A 19938-nucleotide genomic window follows, 5' to 3' on the forward strand; every position below is an offset into this window, starting at 1 on the left:
ACTTGTCTGAAAAATGTGGATATTTTTAGTAGAAGTAGGTAGCAAGTAATTGATTATTTTTACCTCTGCAGTCTTTGATTAAAGACAATGTGCTTAGGGGGGAAAGTCAACAATCGTTCCTAAATATATACAAGCATAATTGTGGTAATTAATTTATCTGTACAACTCAGTGTACTTTTTAAAAGCTTCTTGCCTGAGACTGAATGCCTCATCAGTCTTAAATATAACAGCCTGAAAGAACAAGTCAGTAGAATAACAAACAGTATTGCAGAAAACGCAGGCATTTGCAGGAAACAACAAGATATTTTCAACTCTGCAAAGCAGAATTGTGAAGAGTTTGACAAATAAAGGCAGCAGAAGGAACATCAACAGGTAGAACCACAAAAATGAAGTAAATCATTCTTTATATTGCCATGCAAAGGAAATGGAGAAGTAAAAGAGTCTTGAGTTGTAATTACTAAAGTGATTTTGTAGGGGAGTTTGAAGAATTCAGTAGTTATGGATACCACTTTTATAAATGTCATATTCCCCATCAGTTTGTCTGTTTAACACAAATGAATATGACCATCAGGATACAAGTCTAAGAAGACAGCTAATAGAAAACAAATGTCTGGAGAAATGCAGTAAAGATGGATAAGCGGCTTCTGAGAAATCATTGCGACAGTGGCTGTGCCATTGGTTAGGAAGAGCAGACAAGCCTTTGCAAACCTGCATGCTTCACTCTTCCTAATGTTGACATCCTAAATAGGTACCAAATATCCTGTGAGTGTGGATCAGCATGAAAATGGGCTGCATTTCTCACATTGAAGTTGCTGAACAACAGAATTTCATCTAGAAACTAGTATAACCACCTATGAAGTATACTCAGGAGAGACTAAAAAGGTCTGCGACATAGCTCAGTGATAAAGGTACTCTCTCACAAACAACTCTATTTCAGAAGAATTTACTGCACAGCTTAGATCTTTTCTTTTTCTTCACAGGAAGAAGAGATGAAGACCAAGAGACAACGACAAGGAGGTAAAAAAATATAAACTGCATGTTTTATTCTCTATTTGTATGTTTCCTCTAGCTCCTTGATATTTACTGTTAGTCAAGTGTAAGAGGTAATGCCTGTGACGTTAGTAGTAATTAGTATCAATTTTCCTCACATAATCAGACATGTATAGAGACAATCTATTAGGGAACATACCTTACATGTCAGCCACGTATATAGCCATTTTTATCTTTCACAGTGTTTTGAGGTAGTATGATTTTACTGTGTATTTTTGAGAGACACAATAGCATTCAAATTCTTCTAGAAGACAATTCCAGGCTTTTCCAGGCTTTTCAAAAATTGAATCTAAAACATTTAGGAACAACTAAATAAGACCCTGCAACTTCTTTTCATGTTTGTTATCAGAAAAACAAAAACAAAACCAAAAACATTTCAGCAAGTGAATTCCAGGATTTATTTATTTATTTATTTATTAATGAAAGAGAATGCTTGAATAGTTTTAGTTTGCTGTACTGTAGATATTCATGTATATTTGTAGTCTTCTTTTTTCTTTCCATTGATATCAGTCATTAATACTTACAACATCTGTTGTAAATATCCAAGGAAATTCTTAGGATTCCCTGAGGAGAAAAAGGGAAATATTTTTTCTCACATGAGACAGAACTGCTGGTGCAGACAGCTGGCTGAAATTGTTCCCACAATCTTCTGAAGAGCAGCCAGTCCCAAGATGAATCCTGTCACCTGATCCAAACATGATGTAGTTCCAGGTTGAATAGATGACTTCAGATTTCCTTGAAACAATACAAAAATTCAGGATTCCTGAGTGCGAAGTGCAGACTTCATTGATAATTCCTCAGTCCTTTTTTATATTTTATTCCCATAGTCTTTGCTAGTATGGTGAAAAGGACTAATATGTTGGGGTTTTCATTCTGTTATGTCATCAACGTTTAAGTACAGACCTAAAAGTCCCTGTCATTGCAAGCTACATTTGCTATAACAGTATGCCAGAAGGTAATAAATGTGCTTGACAAGAACAAGGAAGGTCTGGTCTCCCTGGTGCACAAATTCATGTTCATGTGAAGGTGCGGAGCTAGCACAGTTGATGGTGGAACTCAGCATAATAGTGACAGTGTAGATATAGCGCATTAACGTAAATGAAGAGAAGCACTGCAGAGCTCTGAATGGATCTTTGATGAGAATTGGGAACTACAATCAGAACTACTACAATTGGGAATTACTAGGCAGATCAGATGCAGTAGGGTTTTTGTTTGATTTTGCTACACACAACAGGAGAAAAAATGCTTTAGTTAGAAAAAAAAAATCAATGCAAGAAGCAATAGCCTGATTTGTTATATTCAAGGCAGGCTGGTGGATGATGATGAATGGCAGAAGAAATTAAATGTTTCAGTTATTTCACTGGGTCTACAGGCAGGTGTCCAGAGCTTTCATTTTACTTGTTCTACTGGATCTACTTGTACATAGGCCATAATACTGAAGGGGATTCTGAGTCAATTAATCATTAAGAAGATCATTAGCCAAAGATTAAAAAAAAAAAAAAAAAAAAAACTAATACAATACTGGCACACATTTTAGCTTGGCCTTGTACCAAATATCAAGTATTGCACTAATAATGGAGTACTGAAAAATCAGCAATGAATAGAGAAGATATATAAAAGAAATTTAGTAGAACAACCATTCCATTTCTTATATCAGGAAAGATGTAGATACAACTTTTATTAAATTGACAATGAGAAAATCAAACACGGAAAGATGTTTTCTTTTTCTGTGAGTGAAAAGAGATGTCTGATCTAATGGGCTGAGAGCAAGAGAAAAGCAAAAGAAAAGTGTACAACTGAGTGAAAAAAAAAAAAGAGAGAAAAAAAAAAAAAAAAGCAGGATTCAGACCACATTTAGAATAGGGCAAAACAAAAATAGCCCTTCTGAAATCTATAAAATTAGGCAGTATAAAATAGGTGATAAAGAAGATATTATCCACTAGCCAAAACAAAGCAAAACAAATGCTAACATGGCAACTTATTTTATGAAAATAACCGGTAACTAATAATTTCATGTTAAAATGTGGCCTTATTCTCTAGAGTAATTTCCACCACTTAAATTATTTTACAGAGGAATTATTCATATTGTTTCATAAAGATATTTTTCTATTTGCTTGCTTCAGATTTTAAACCATGCCTGAATTTCTGGAACACGCTTATGTAGATTACAGGCATATCTTTCTTTTTTCAAGACAGTTAATATTAAAAAAATAGAAGCCTTTTTTTCCTTATGTTCTGCAAAATTTTTGGTGTTCAAAAATAGAAGCCTTTTTTTCCTTATGTTCTGCAAAATTTTTGGTGTTCAATACTTTCTACTTTAATTTTCTGTAATTGTGTTGCAATTTTTTTTTCAAATATATTCTCTTCACAAAATTATTTCTCTATTCAGGCTGGAAGCAAAAAAACAGGATTTGCTTATAAATCCTTGAGAGAGGAAGATACAACCATCCCTGAACTTAGAAGAGTTAACCAGACACACAAAACAAATTAAAAAATAGTGAGCTCCTAGCACCTGGAGACCTGCCAGGGGCAATTAAAGGTCAGTCGCAGCTGTGACTGGTTATTAAAAAAGGGCTTTTGTAGGAAGTGAAGTTTTGAGTCCCCATAGGAGGTCTTAGTGTTGTGGAGAGAGTGGTTGGTTAGTTAGTTATATTATTTTTGTTTTTGATGTTAGAGAAGGTTATAGGGACAGTGGTAATGTTTGTGCTAGTGATAAGGTCATATAAAGAGATGTTTCTGAACAGGTGCTCTTCCTAGATGTAGTTCAGAGAAACTGCAAGGCTTATTATGGGAGGATTAATCTTGATTGTGAAGGTGTCTCTGAGTCTGAACTCAGGCTTGGATTCTAGTTCTAGATGCTAGGAAAATTCAAGTTCTTGAGGACTCTGAGGAGAGTGAAATGAAGTTACTGAACTCTGTACCCAAGGTTGAAGAGCTGGTGTGAAACTTCACACTTCCTGCATGCAAAAAAAATGTTGCATCAGAAGTCAGTGATGGTTCCACAGACAACAAGGGAAGAAAATAGTTGTTAATGAGTGGCTGCTAAGGGAAGAGTTTGGATTTGCAATGTCCAGCTATCATGACAGATATGGTAAGTTTACCTTTCGTGAACCTAGATGCATTTGCTATAAAAGCTGCTAAAATGTGTGTCTTTTATTATGTTACAAGAATAACATTAAAGGTTCTTAAGATGTTTACTCTGTAAGTGCGTAGAGAGGATGAAATAATGAACCCCAACCATGGTCTTGAACTTTCAGAGAAGCATGTTTACTTAATTTTATTTCCCTATATTATCTGCAATAATGCTAGTAGCTCTGCTCTGTGGATGCCTCCTCTTGTTGCATCTTCTAGGCGATTCTTAGCCAAAATCAAACCACAATTGTATCCTTACCCTTTTAAGGTAAGGTAGCGCCCACTGCATTCTGCTGTCCACAAGTGAATATCAATTTTTACTCCTGAAAACTGGTGAAATGATTAAAACTGTAAGGAGACTGAGGGTCTGTAAATATTCTGTTGGGGTGGGAAGGAGTAGGGGAGAATGCAAATTTAGGTTTCCTCCTCCTCTACTCTCAAATTGCTGCTGAGCTAGTTTGCAAGCAGTAAGTACTTAGTTAAAGCAGCACCTGTTTTTTGGGTAATGTAAAGCAGGTGAAGCCAGACAAGAAGGGCTGTTCTTGAGAAGAAGCCTCTACTCCTACTAAAACATTGGGTTACAAGTAATGAGTAGACAGGATTGCTAGGAAAAACTAGTCATAAACTCATGCTATACAACTGTGGTACTCCATAGTCTATTCATATTTTTTAAGCTAGCAAGAAGTTGGGTGAGGAAAAAAATAAATGGAGATCCTTCTTGCAAGATTAGTTTTCCTAGTTTTTGAGAAAAATGTATTGCTCTTAGTGTAAGTGAATAAGAATTAAAAGAATATTGCTATTCCATAAGTAAATCAATATATTTCATGCACATAATGTATTTCCCTTCATTTTGCTAAAAAGGAATTGTGTTCATGCTTATGTTAATCATAACCAAATTTTGAAGCTTGTAGTTTAGGGCTGAATGATGCTTGAGTTTTTGACTTTACCATGTGAAAGAGTTGCCACGGAACTGAACTGCATCATCACATCTCTTAATGCTGTTCCTGATGGTTGTAGAAATAAGTAAAGTTATTTCACAAGTGCTGTTACAAAAGTAGGTATAAGTATTTCTTTTAATGTTTTAGTTGGTAATAAAGATTTTATAGATATGAGATGATAACCTCTTAAAGTCAGCTGAAGGTGTAATATTGAATATATTTCTATCAGCTCTTTATTAATGGTTTTCTGTGATCTATGTTCTGGTGCTATAGTGTTGACAGTTATCCAAAATTGATGCTGGTTTGTGTAAAAGAAGCAAACTTTAGTATAGCAGAAAAGTCATGGGAAATCTGTAAGGGGCTGGGAGGTCAAACTTAATTCTGGTTGCTTCCAGCTGGCTTCCCACTGTGTAATCTGCTGTGAGAAATGTTCCAAAGAGGATGAAGTTTGGGACAAAATAGAACTCTTTATGCATAATAGGCACAAGTCTTTCCATGTGTACGTGGAGAATACAGATAGGAAAAAGATAGGAAACAGCTGGCCCATATGGTATGATTAATTTTGGGTATCTGTTTTGCAAAAACTAAGGGATGAGAAGTTCAGTGCAAAATGATTGTCTTATCATGTGCATGGACCTTGTGGTGTGATTTCTTAATAACAAAATATGTGAAGCTTTTATGGCATGGATTTTGGAGATGAATGAATTTGTACCTATAGGCATTGAAACACCTGAGAAGAAATAAAAAAATAAATAGTTCTTCTTTGTGAAGAACTGTTACCCTGGAAGCTTTAACCTTATTATTCAGAGAAGATTCTGTTTTAAAAATAAATAAATAAAAATCAGGGAAGTCTTCAGTGTCATTTTATCTCTTTCATGAAGAGATCGTTTGCTTAACATATAAATGAAGTTTGACAAGTCTCTTATGCAGAGCATGTGTAGCTCATTTTAGATAACTTTCTAGAATTGCTAGACTTCTAATATTTTCAGAAGTACTGTGCAAACTGATCTCTACACCAAGTGCTTTTATGAAAATACCATTGTCAACACAAGCATCTTAATGATTGTACTCTAGTAGATGCTAATTTGAATGCTAAGAGATCTATTTGCAATGCATAGTATTAGTGTAAAAGAGAAAATAACTCTAGAATTTAGAAGCAGTCAACATTCTTACTGAGTTCTCATTAGCAACATTTCACTGTAGTTGTTAGAATACACTTTATATCATCATTCCTGAACAACAATGTTGTCCCTTCTGCTAGTGGTATCTGGCTTGACAGCTCCCTTGCATGACAAAATGATACGACAGTGAGGATTAAGCACAGAAGTTGGGGGGAGACTGCCTGTATGAGCCAATTTAAGGTTTTCTTCTGTGTGTTTCTTGAACAACAGAAACCTGGAAGAAGCAGGGTAAAATCAGATTCTCTTCATAATGTCGCTTCTGGTTAAGTTACAGAAACACAGGTCTAGGCAACATATAGCCTTCCGATCCATCAGAGAAAATAGCACTGCAGAGAAATAATGACTCTATGGACCTATAGCTGGTTGGACCTAAAATATTCTGTTTCATGCAGTGTATGAAGACTCTAAAGGTAATCTAGGTGTCTTGGCTTCCGTTGACAAATACTGAAAGCAGAGCATCCCATCAAACAATATGAAATCGTCTTTGGCTTCACTCTGGAAACTTGTCATATCTGCTAATACCACACTTTTGTTAATCTATTTGACCTTTCATTTTCCTCCCTTGTCCCATTTGGTGTTCAGAAAAGCATTGGTGAAGTATTCTTTCTAGCCTGGTTCTTGTGCTTTCCTTAAAATAACTTGTGTGTATGCCCTCTAGAAAACACAGATAAAAATTCATAGCTTGCAGCTAGCAAATATGGTGATACTGGGGGAAGAAGAGCAGATCCATCACTAGCAAATGTAGTTTTCTCAACATTGTCAAAATTCAGCTGTGTACATACTGTGAAATACCAAGAAAATATCCTGTCGAAGACCTGTGGACTGCATGAATAAACCCTTTTTAACTCCTGTGCTGTGAATTAATAAAAATCCCCTATGTGTTACCATTCCTTAGGCACAGTATGATGCTGCAGTCCTAGGAAGTACAAGCTATTCTTCTGTCTTGAGGTCACTAACTACCCACCTGGGTGTTATGTTCTAGGAGATCTCAGGCTATAAATATGGCATGTGGTATTTGTCACACTGGCTAGGTACCTGACAGAAGACTAAAGCAGTTAACTCTGGAGTATTTACTAGAAAGAAACTAGACTAAAAATAGTGAACTTTTGTCTCATTTCATAGATAACTGCTTAAAGAATAGGACTGTCTTTGTAAGGTAGCTCAGTTTGTGTGTTTTAAGACCAAGCTGAGAGCAGTAGTGGTGTCGACTTCACAATAGTGGTGTCATTTGGAGAAGAGTTTTCTCCAGGACTGAAAGGGAGAGAGAACTTAAGCAAAGTAATTACAATTTCAAGAACTTTAGCTCACTGGTAACTTTCTGAGAGGGCAAGCAGGATCTGATGGAACATTCAAGTGGCTTACATGTATTCTTTTTTTTTTCTTTTTTACCACAAAAAATAGCTTTTCCATGACATTAGTGATGTTATGTGTTCAGAAGAGACTGTTTGATAAATGTTCTAAATACTGGCTGGGCTTTCTGTTAGGGTGTTTTTAAAGTCACTACTTAAGCTTGTTCCTAACCTGAACCATGGTTTGTTAATTCTTCTAACCTCCCTTAAGAACACTTTCCAATGAAACATTGAAGGTTCAAACGCAAGTAAGACCAAAATTAGTGCTGCTGTTTTACTTATGCTGATTTAAATATTAATTACACCTCTTAGAAATGGGCTGTTGCAAGATGTTTCTAATAGGGACTCTGAGAAGTGTGTTGTAGCAATACTGCCACTCGGTGGCACTGTTTGTTCTAGTTTTATTGTGGTACACTCAACACAAGAGTTGATTCAGCCGTTGACATATCCATGCCACTAATATTATGAGTTTCTCTCAAATGGTGTGCGAAACGTAGGGAAGGTGGACGTGATTAAATCTATTGATTTGGGGAGAAAGGAGATTTTTCTCTCCTTTTATCTTTCTGTCCACCTGAAGAGTCAGGAGCTGTTTCTGATTCATCCTCTGGTACAACACAATTCTGTCCCTGCTCCTAGGCAGTGCAAAAGTACAGGTCTTCATACCAAAATCGCATATTTTTTTTTGTTTTTACATAGTCCTCAATAACCAGAAGGTACAGTTTACATATTCACAGGGAAATAATATGCAAAATTACATTATTAAGTACTTCTCCCCTGATGTGGTGGAGACCTGGTATTTGGAAATTTAGGCTCTTCCTGGTTTGTCTGCAACTCTGCTGTTGGCCAGAGAAGGTGAGAATTGAAAATGTGATCTGCTATTTCTTAGGTGTCAAATGTAGGTGAAGTGTCTTTTTCACTGGAGTGCTGTTACAGGAAATGCTTAAGAATTAAAACAAACATGAATTAATTACTAAAACACTTCTGAAGAAGTTTGGGCATCTAGCTCTTCTCTTAAATAATAGTGTTTGCAAACAAATAGGCTCTTACAGTTCATATCTATTTAATTAACTTAATCTTACCTAGAGGGGAGAACTGTCTAGAGAAACTGTGGAGAGGGGCCTAATAGTTCCCAGCTGATTCAAGCTTGCATACTTCAGTGCTCTTTTGTAACTCAATAAAATCTCTGAGCCTTTATTAAGTAATCACAACCTAGAGCTTCATAGCTTTCAGTGTTTGTATCAATTATTAATGTAATACTGAGGTGGCCAGAAAAGAAATAGTATTTTATGAACTACTATACTTCCTCAGTTAAGAAATATTAAGTCTTCTGATGTCTTTCAGTTTCCAGGGTCCTAGTAGAATAAAATGTATGTAATAACACTTGATCAGAATAATGTCTGATGTGAATTGCCAACCTAAATGGAGTTATTTTACTTGTGAGGCTTCTTAAGTTACTGAACAAAATGTCTTGCAGGAAAAGGTTTTCCAAAGCCTTCTGTAATGAATCCCTACTACAAATTCCATATGCAGGAAAATCTCTTGGAAGCACTCATTTCCATAGAATACAGTCAAGTCATAGGTAACTGCTGAAACTGTAACTGCTGTAAATGTAACCTGTAACTGCTGAAAGTGATAACATAACAAACTTCAGTAGAAATAATCCTTTTTATTGGTCTCCTGGACTATACATACATATGGATCTGACTAAACTGTTTTGTTCTAGATTATTCAATTTGGCCATTTGTGAAATTTTCTGGGGCTAAGCTTTGTAGTAATGAAAAATACAAATACTTATATGTATAGACTGCGCATGGTGGATAAAATAAAGTATTGTTTATGTATGTTCTTAATGACAGCTTAGAAATGGCCTTACAGTCTTACAGAATTGCATTAAAGCTGTATAGTAAGCATCCACCTGCTGAACTGCAGTAACTCTATCTGGATGCTTCTAGACTGTAGCCTGCAAAATGTGACAGACTAGCTTAATGTCTTACTGCTGTATTTCACAGCAGGAGGTGTGAAGTTCTCTTCACTGCCACAATTTGGGCAGCTTGTACTGAATGCCATTCAGGTGTGCATTTACACCTGCATGATGGACAATTGTGTTCTACATTATTACTCCACAATGAAAACAATCTTGACTTTTGATAACTTCAAAAACTTCTTTATTTTGGCCAAAGAAAGATTATGAAGTTAGAAAATCACTTCTGATATTGCCAATATGATAGGATGATGATGATATCTAATTTCTAGATGACATCTGGTACAGCATACTCTTCTGCATGGTTACCTTTTTTTTTTTTTTAACTAGGATTGGGTGAAGACTTGTACAAACATCAAGTCAGTTGAACGAACTGCCAGAGATGTTCTGTGAATGTTCTGGTGTGAGACCACCTATGCTTTGACATAAAAACACCATGCTAAAATTCTTTGAGTAAAAAGCATACCTGCACTCCTTCTTACTTTTTAGCATTCAATTTCAGAAGTATTTTAATGAAACATACATTAATCAGGTAGCAATGGAAGAAACAGTTGTGAGAACTGTTGCTCACAGTTTCTTGAATGTGGGATTGAAATCTCAATTGCAGGAGCAAGTCATGGGCATGACCTGACTGGCACCATGAGTTTCCATTTGGTTATTTAAGTTCTGCTTGAAAGGCTTGTTTCCCTTCTCTTTAACCAGGAACCAGAGTACTTGTCTTACAGTGTAGTAGTTGGAGGAAAATGTTTTTTCCTAACCCAGAACTTAATGGGTGGGAATGCCCCAGGATGCCACTGTGTAATAGGAATGTGCTCTCACTTCAGAAGAGTGAGCCTAGAAATATTTGGAAGACGATGGTTAACCTTTTAACCACAACAGATGAGGACAAGTACTCAAATTATTTAGCTGTAACTTATTTCCTCGATGACTTACTGACAAAGATAGGAAGATCATTAAGGAAGGAAATTCAATAGAAACAGGCTTTCCACTCATCTGCCCATCTATGTAGGTACATATTGATCTTTCTTCTAGGACAGAAGGAGAAATGTGGCTTCAGTCTGAGAGTAATTGTTTAGAATCACAAAACTGTCTTGTATTAACAACAAGCTTGTTTTTACATGGAAGAACTAATCTTTACCCAGTGATCTAGCAGGGAGATTTCTCACTTTCATATTACGAGATGACTAGTAATACATGGCCAGTGTCTTCTATAATGCAAGCATTGAAGCTATAAAAACGGAAAGTTAGTACTGATAGTTACAAGCAATTTTGCATGTTAATATAATGTCCTCTTTAAAAATAAAAGGTGTATGTTGCTCAAAATATAGTTAGATCAACAGCAAAAGTTTGAATGCAAGTACTAAACAAACATGATTTTGTTGTCCCCTTTTGGCAGCTGAAACAAAATGATATAGTCAGTTCTGCCTTACATACCCCAAGTCACGTGTTATTTGTGACTCATCTCATTTCTACAACCAGCTCTATTGTTCTGTAGAACACAACAGCATGAAGTGATGCCAATTGAAATGCAAGAAACAAGCATTGCGTTGTTAGAAGAAAAAATTGTTTTAAAGCCATTTATGACTTCATCTTTAGAGATATAAGATGATGAAACTGTTCTCCTAAGAGTTGCTTTTCTTGTTTCTGGTGAGGATGGAAAATACAAACCTATATTTTGATGTTGGTTGTAATCATTCCAACTTTAACTTCATCCTTAGGTATAACTGCAGGTGTAGCAGTTCTTAAGGGAAGAGAGGTGGGCCACACTGTTTTTATCATCAGCTTCTTTCTATAAAAGCACTACTAATGGAACAGAACACTGAAGTGACAATATAGAAGAGGACTTTCTTGTCTGGTGCTGCAGAGGAAGATCTACATTTCTGCCCTGAATTCTACTAGGCGTTCTACACTTTTGGTCAGAAACAAGAAACTTTCAGGGGTGGGATGCTGAGGTGAGCTTGGTTTATATTCCTTCATACTTCAAATATAGATTTCTAAAGAATTTGCCAGAATATTGTCCATTTTAAGTAGCAATTGCTTGTGTATGTGTTATTTAACACTCAGAATTGTCAGGTTTAGTTTGATGTAACTGGTGGTAGTTGGCCATCAAATGATGATTAGGTTGGTGTTCAAGTAACAAAGCTGCCTGGTCAATATCGAAAGATTAACAGGATCAGAGTATGTCCTGCATTATTAATGGCACCTTAGAATCTTTCATATATTAACATTGTTGTTTTTTTGTTTGTTTGTTTTTGTTGCAATGGTGATTGTGTCCAATAGCTGTAAATAAATGCTTTAAGAAGGGGTGCTGTGAAAATGACAACTGTGTGATTGCTCTGTATGGGATCTATTTCTGGGAACTGGAGTGTCAGGTACTGTCTACCCTTGTATTTCAGTTAGTGTATCTGTCAGGTGTCAGTGGGTGTCTTGAAAATGCTCTTTGTGTCCTGACACAAGGATTACTGATTACAGAGAGTGTATCAAGCACTGTGTGTCACTGTTGTTTTCCACTACGTACAGGACTTGAGGATTTAAACTGTTCTATGGAAATGAAGATAAGGGGCTATAGCAGGGCTGGGCATAACAATAAATTTTTCATGGTTTGTTTCTTAAACCTTGTCTTAGTACTTTAAAAGGGCATTTTAATGTCTATGTAACTTTTTAAGTCCTTTGTGCTGCTGGAGTATGTCCAAGTGTATTTGATGCTTGTTGTTATGGTCTGTATAGATGGTTCTTCTAGTTCATTTTCATTGAGTGGCCTTTCAAAGATGTTTAATACAAATGGTTAACATTTTGACTGCCTTCTCTTAAAATGTGTCTACCAGGATGGTAGTGACACGTTCACACTTCACTGGGCAATAGCACTGTCCAGCCGGGGCTCAACAGATATAAGTAAGGCAACTTACTTATATAACACATATAAGTAAGGCAACAATATTTCTTGCATTGTGTATGACTCCAACCTAAGAAGGAAACTGATAGGATGAAGAAATACCAGCTTTAAAATGAAGCATAAAATATGTTTGGAATATTCTGTGTAGCCAGGAGCTGAATTGGGCTTAGGCCCTATTAAATTACATTCCAGTATACCTAGTTTTTAATTAATAACCAATGTAACTATAAGTTTATATCCCTGAATCATTACATGAAAGTGATGCAAGATAAATCTTCTTAGATACTTGGCAGGACATATATAAGATGAATTTAAAAAGAAGAAAAGAAAATCCAGCAGCTGAACCATCTCAATTTATTGCTAAAAATACTTCTTGCATTTCTCTTCTAAAGAAAACCCCTTCTCTTCTCCAGGGTAGCATATTTACAGTAACTAATTTTTAATGAAGCTAAGCTTTGAGATGTATTAACAGAATTAATTGATATTCTAATTTACATTGACTTTTTTAAACTCTTTAGGAAAAAAAAAATTCTTCCAGCCTGTGTATCTATGTTCACAGTCTCAAAAGAAATACCATGCAAGTTTGACCCCTTTAATTTTGAGATCCTGAAAGGTATATTCTCATGCAACTGAAAGATGTTTTCTAGGGGCAAGAAGGTAAGGTACGATGTCCTGGGATAGAAGCTTAACAGATCTAAAAGTATCATCACAAGTGACATATGGAACACTAGAACAGCTCTTTCCTTTCTGAGAGGTAGTCATAGTGTTCTAATAAGAAAAATATACAGCGGTTATTTTGTTTCATCTTTTCCTTCAGAATCCCCTAACAGGAACATGACTGTGTGGTAATATTTAAATTCAGTCTGATTCTTAAAAACAGAGTTGTGGAAAAACTACTGAAATCTAAGCATGGTGTGTACATGTAAATACCATCTGGTAGGAACAACTCCCTTGGGAAGAGGAAATGCTCTACAGAGCTATGTGAAAATAAACTTGGAATAAATAGCAGGACAAGTAACAATGAGGTTGAATGGACAAAGTCCAGATGTGCATTTGCAACAAATCTCTGAAAAAATTGTAATTAGAATATGCAGGCTGAATAAATGCTGAATCAAGCTTATTACAGTTCTTGTCACTAAATAAAAGTACTTCCTTTCATTTGTGTCCACTTAAGTTCTTTATCTTGCTTGCTTCATCTATTTTCTTAGTCTTGCAAGCTTGAAGTTACATGTCAAATTACCGTGGAGTTCACCGTAGGGCACCTCAAACTGTACTTCTTAAAAAATGAATAGATAATTCTTCTGCGCAGTGCTGTGAAATGATTGAATTGAGATCAAGAAATAAATAGGGAGTAAAAACAAATAAGAAAACCAGACCTCCTATTTCTAGCCCATAGCTTGGTTTTCTAGTGTATATAAGGGAATTTAAGCTTTGTTTTGACTTCTTAATAAAGTCTTTACTCATCTATTTAAACAACAATGAGAATAACAAGGATAATATCAGAGTCCTATACTCATGAGGTAGCTACTTGTGATTAGCTGTAACTAATGTAGGATCATGTTATATTTTACCACTGTTACAGCACTGATTCTCTTTCTATAGGCAAAATGGGCTGTGAATATGAAAATATGGAAGGAAGAAACCCTGTTGTGTTTCCTTTCCGTGAGGTGCCACTCCATGTTCTGTCCTTGTGCCCTTTGCAGCTTTGGGGCTGGAGCATAGAGCCTCTGTTCAGCCTCTCAGCACGGTTTTCTGGCAGTGGATTTATGTAGATCAATAGTTTGAACTTCAAGGCTTACCTTTACATAGGCTAATGTTGTGCTCTCATTATTGTGACACTTCAGGACTTCTCTACCTAATTTCTTTTTTGTTGTTTTTATCCAAGATCAAAACTTCAACACTAGCAGCTAGTTAATGATTCTTTGCTGAAGGAGGGAAGCAGGGGCTAGGAAGCAGCAGAATAAAAGATCTGATCCTGAAACTTATCCTAGTGCTTTTTATTTATTTATTTTATTTTAGTACTGGGAGGGAAAAATAACACTGATTTCAGACCAGCTCCATTACCAAAAAAGTCCACAATTAAAAAGTGTCACAATTAAAACTTAGTTTCCATACCTGCAAGCAAATGTGAATGGAAGAGAGAATAAGAGAAAATAACAATATATGAAAAATAAATCTAATATAATTCTTGTTTGAGTTGCAAGATTTTATAATGGAACTTTTTCCCCCTCCCCCCTGAATTTTGTCCATGGGTTGTTCTCAGAAATGCCATGTTGATATTTAGCTTTTTAAAAAATCTTGCTGCAATTGGATGCAAATGTATGAAACTTCTGCCCTTTTCCTGTCATTCCCTTCTCTCCCCTAAAACTGGAGAGAGAGGTGATAGCTTGCCACATGTCTCTTGCCATAGTAATGTATTCTCTCACTACTTATTAAGGTAACTGCCTTCTGGAATATTTGTTTGCTTTAACTTTAAAAGAAAATGTGGTGAAAGCCCATTGACACTTCTGTCTTGACTGGTGAGAGTGTGTTACATGAAGATCTGGTAAGACTTGATCTCCAGTCTTATAATCTATGCAGGGAATAAGTTAGGTCCTAGTCTTTTATTTTCTTCACGTAAGGAGTACACTATAATTTATACCTATTGTATGTTTGTTAGTTTCAAAGTAGTTATGTCAATGCTAACATTGATCCCCTATATTGCTTTGTTGTCAATACCTTACAAGGAAAATTTGGTGTTGTAATTAGTCATGATAAATAACTTAAAGTAGTATTTAATGTTGAAGAATGACTGAAATTGTCTGGAAATCTTGACAATCATTTCTCTGGGAAAGGAGCATTATTCCATTTTTGCCATGGAAGCCAGTGGAAGTGACCTGCCGATGTCAACCTAAACCACGCTGTTTACTAAGCATCACCTTTATTTTTTAAGTAACTAATAGAGTTCTTGTTCTGCCACACACCACTTAAAATGAAAAAAACAAATACTACATATTAAGGAGGCACTTATCTAGATGAGAAACTGGCTGAGTTTCCCTGTCTGGCATCAGGTTTCATTAAGAACATTGCCTTGGCATGTTTCTAAGAAATAATGAAGGTTGTATAGAAGCAATTTTCTGTTACTTATGGCCCTCCCTAATCTATGTCAAACTTTATCAGAAATAGTAGTTATCTTTTATTTAAACTTCAATGTAGTCACTCCTGTTACTTTTGCTTACTTTCTACCCTTTAGCATAGTAGATGAAGGTTAGTTCAAGTGGTAAATCTGATGGAAATCTCTCGTCTTTATGGTTATATGAGCAGCTGGTGTAAATCTTTGTCACTTCCTTGGTTCATTTTGGTCCATTGGTTGTTCTCACTCTTTGCAGTCCTGTAGGCACGTAACTATTGCAGGAGCAAGGGCACGTGGCTGCCCTTCTCAGCTTGCTTTCTAGCTATGCCCTTGGGTTCTCCTCAGCTGCCAGACCAGTCTGTAGCTGGCCTCTACTTTGCAATGCATGCAGTTGCTCTGTGGTTGTCCTCTGGGCATGCAACTTTTAATTTTGAACATCAGGAGGTTGTTGTTGACCTGGTCCTCCAGGGTACCTGAGTACTAAGAAGCAGTCTGCTCTCCTCCAGTGTATCAGCCATCTTCCCCATGCTGAACCTCATAATAGTGTCCTCTTCAAATTTTATGACTTAAAAATAGTTTTAACCTCATTACCATCTTCAAGGATATGCCACTTGTAACCAGCTGCTAGACCAAACTGCTGACAGCTCAACTGAGTCATTCAGGATAGTTCCAAGGAGGCAGATTTGCTCCAGAGGTGTTTCTTTCTGCAGATTGTCATGACAGCAAGTCATGCATCTAAGTTTAAACTTGAGCATGAGAACAATTTCACTAAAATGGCAATTATGTGTATTGTGGTTGTCTGCACCAGGGACAGATGAGAAGCTGGGGAACTAACTATGATAGCCCAGATCTTACTGAGTTTTTATGTGCTTGTAGATCTTGAAGTTAATAGATGCATTTCTAGAAACTTCAGCTTTGAGAGAATTACCCAGTGCGAAAAGCAGTTCTGAAGTAAGGATGTTCTTGTATCTGTTTACTCGACACAACACATATCTTGTCTGTCTTGGCCTCTATGCAGGAAGATTTGTTTTATTTAAATAACCTCAAGTTGCTGAAGAAATCCGGGAAGATCCTGCTTGAAAGAGAAGGTTGTAAAGGGGAGCTTTAAATCATGGGAAATCATGCACAACAAATTTCTGTGAGCTTTTCTTAAACAAACAATTTTATATTAAAAGGGGAGTGAGGGTTTTACTTCTATATTTGTTTTGACAGCACCTTTTTCTAAAAGGATGTTTACAAGGGGAAGAAAAACTGACACCTCTATCCCCCTCTTGCAGTTACCATTGACTCTGGATTTTGCCACCCTGAAATCACCTCAAGCCAAGAGAGGGAACCTGAAAAAGACCACCTATAGGGTAAATGAAGGCCTCAGAGGGAGCATGGGGGGACTATTCTCTTTGAGCTTAAGGGACTGACTGCTTATCTTTTCATTTTTAAGACTATGGGACCCAGCTGCCACCCCACCAAAGTGTATGTTTTTCGTTTTGGCAGCTGTTTCCTAGTGCTATTAATTTTACAGGAGAAGCATCAGTAGCTCCTCCAAAAAAGAGCAATCACAGACACAATCCGTCTAGTTCAGAAGAGATCTCTAGGGTCATTGGTGTGGGGGTGGGGAGAAATACTATAGGTTTAAGAGGATACTCTGAACATCCTTCTACAGTTTAACCCATGATATGCTCAGTAAGTGACTGGTGCAATCTAATAGACAATTCAGAAACAAAATGCTTTCATATTTACCTACTTTCAGAGTATCAAAAGCTAATGGCTAGACAAATGTAGATGTTTAGTAGCAGCTGTGCTTTCATATAAGGAAAGTTAATCTGCAGTCCGTTCACAGAACACTTGCACCCTGCCCCTGACCTGGACATCTTCAACTATGAAGAAGCTATTCCTGGCTGCTTCTTGTTTTAGGTAAATAGACAAGGCTTCTTTCAGCCCCATTGACTTTACGCTTTAGTCACTACATCATGTGGAATGCTCAAGATTAGTTATTCTCTGATTCCCTGTTGGCACATGGTATGAATTTTTATATTTTCTGTAGATATCTAACTGCTACTTGGAAGATTGTTGTAGCACACTGGAAAAATACTACTTTATCAGTTACACAACTAAAGCAACTAAAGACAAGTAAGGCAACTAAAAGCAAGTAATTCAGGCCACTGTAACTTACCATTTCTGTATGAAGCTCTCAAAATATTTGTTAAATCTTGACTTATAAGCAAGGCAAAACAGTTCATCTAAATATGAAAAGATGAAGCTAATTCCCAAATTAGCGTGGGAAAAAGAGGGGAGAAGGAGTAAAGGAATGGAAGAACAACAGAATAGTCTCTAAATACCAGTCTTAAATCTGCTTTTGGTTTTGTTCATTTTCACAGAAACCGGGAGAGGTGGGGAAAAAAATCCCCTTCTGAAAGGTCCCTAGAAAGATTTGAGATGGAAGTCATGGGAAACAGGAAACTCAGAAATGTTACAGTATTTTAACATTAGTCTATGAATATCAAATTGAAAGTATTTATAATCTACTTAGTTGTTCATGAGAAATGCAGTAACTTCTGCACTATCAAGTGTGAGGAACACTTTCCATTGTCTTTGAAGCATGATAGAAAAATTGTAGTCTGCTCTTACTTCAGCCACAGTGGTTACATGTGGGTTTAAATTTAATCCATGAGATAACTATTCAGTTTACCTGTGTCTCAGGTGTTGTTCCTTTTTTTTGGAGGAGGGGAAGGATGAGGTGGTGTTTTTTTTTCTTTAAAAATAAGTACTTAGTTTGTAGCATGATGGCTGAAAACCTGGAGCCATTCAAATTAGTAACAAGACCTTTGTCAGTATTATGGGGTCATGATTTTATTCAATAATTAGTTCTTCATCTTTAGTTATACTGACTGCAGATGTATGAGAAGTGGAACTTCAGAAAAAAAGATAGACAAATTAAACTCAGGAGAGCCTATCTTTCCACATTATATCTGGTTTGTTTTTCCCCTACTTCTGTCTGAAGATTCATCTTGCTAGATGACCTGGACTTCAATCTACACTCTGTATCATGATGTGTATCTAGATATTGTGTAACTCAGCAAAGATTTTTAGTGATTATCACCTCAGAAATGTAAACTGGGAAAGAAACAGCCTGAAAACACTTTTTTCTCCTTTGCGGAAAGGGTGGTATGTCTTGGCTGACTCTATTCTTGATCAGATAGAGCTGTAGTCTGTAAAGTGTATGTCTCAAACTCATTTGAGTTAGCTTTTCTCACCTGAAGAATTAGATCAGACAAAAAAAATAATAATTAAAAAAAAATGGAAGAACCTTCTGGAGGTAATCTAGTTGTCTAGTTGAACATGCTTGCTTGAATAGGATTCTTTATCCAGCAGGCTTGAAAACTTCAAGGATGGGAACTATGCAGTGTCCTTGGATAACCTGCTCCAGTGTTCCACCAGACACATCTTTTGGAGGCAGCCTTTTTTCTAAATTCCACTTTGAACCTCCCAAACCTTGATTTGTGGCTGTGACAGATCCCTCTTACTATATTCAGTGCCTCTTGCCTGAAAAAAATCTTAGTCTAGGCTCATCAGCCTTGATGAAAGGAAAACAGGAAATCTAGGTTCTGATGCCTATCTAAATTGTATCCTTTGATCTGGAGTCTCCACTACTAAAAGTTTTAATTTCTAGACTTGTAAATGTTCTGAAATAAGTTTTTGTCTAACACTGGTTTTTAAAAAATACTTCTATATATGAAATTGTTTTTTTCTGTACCTGGCAGTTTTCAGCTGTTCTGGTTTATGTTCTAATTTAGAAATAGCTGCAAAAAAATAGAAGTAAACATGAGATTTAGCATTCCCTGTTGTGTTTTTCCTTTCCTACTTTATTCACCAGAATGTACTATGTAGATTGCGGTAGTAAGGATGATTTCCTGGAAGCTACTTTTGGAACATTTTGAAGGTGATCCTCCTTAGTGCCAAGAGAAGCAAAGTGGTTCTGTGTTGAAATGTTGAGTGATTATAATAAAAGAAAATAAATCCAGTGTAACTAAATGTCAGCTTTGTGCAAATAACATAAGTAACTTAACGACTCAAATTCAGAGTTCTTAATAAGTAAAGATTTCTAACTCTTCCATATTTTATCTATTATATTATTGCATTGTGCTATTTAAGACAGCAGTGTTCTGTTATTTTTCTACTAGTCTGACACCTAATGTGCTTTCCTTTGGGTTGGTAGAAAAAGATGATTTCTATGGCAATTCACACTTAAAAGAAGAAAAGCTGTCCTTCATTTTAATGACTATTGAGCCATATTATAGATATATT

The 19938-nt window shown here is 36.2% G+C and overlaps 1 long non-coding RNA gene across 3 annotated transcripts; it reads left to right on the forward strand.

Annotated features, from left to right (window-relative positions):
- The first annotated feature begins 3619 nt into the window (after window positions 1-3619).
- Window positions 3620-19665, forward strand: LOC110351522 (uncharacterized). Of its 3 annotated transcripts, none has more exons than XR_005265196.1 (5): window positions 3620-4141; window positions 11350-11583; window positions 16914-16991; window positions 17474-17547; window positions 19003-19665. It is a non-coding gene; the product is annotated as an uncharacterized lncRNA (long non-coding RNA). The 3 variants fall into 3 exon arrangements; XR_002399065.3 differs by having other exon boundaries at window positions 19006-19665; XR_005265194.1 differs by having other exon boundaries at window positions 17474-19665.
- The last annotated feature ends 273 nt before the right edge of the window (window positions 19666-19938 follow it).

This window comes from Anas platyrhynchos, chromosome 4 (genome assembly GCF_047663525.1).
Source record: "Anas platyrhynchos isolate ZD024472 breed Pekin duck chromosome 4, IASCAAS_PekinDuck_T2T, whole genome shotgun sequence".
Lineage (NCBI taxonomy): Eukaryota > Metazoa > Chordata > Aves > Anseriformes > Anatidae > Anas > Anas platyrhynchos.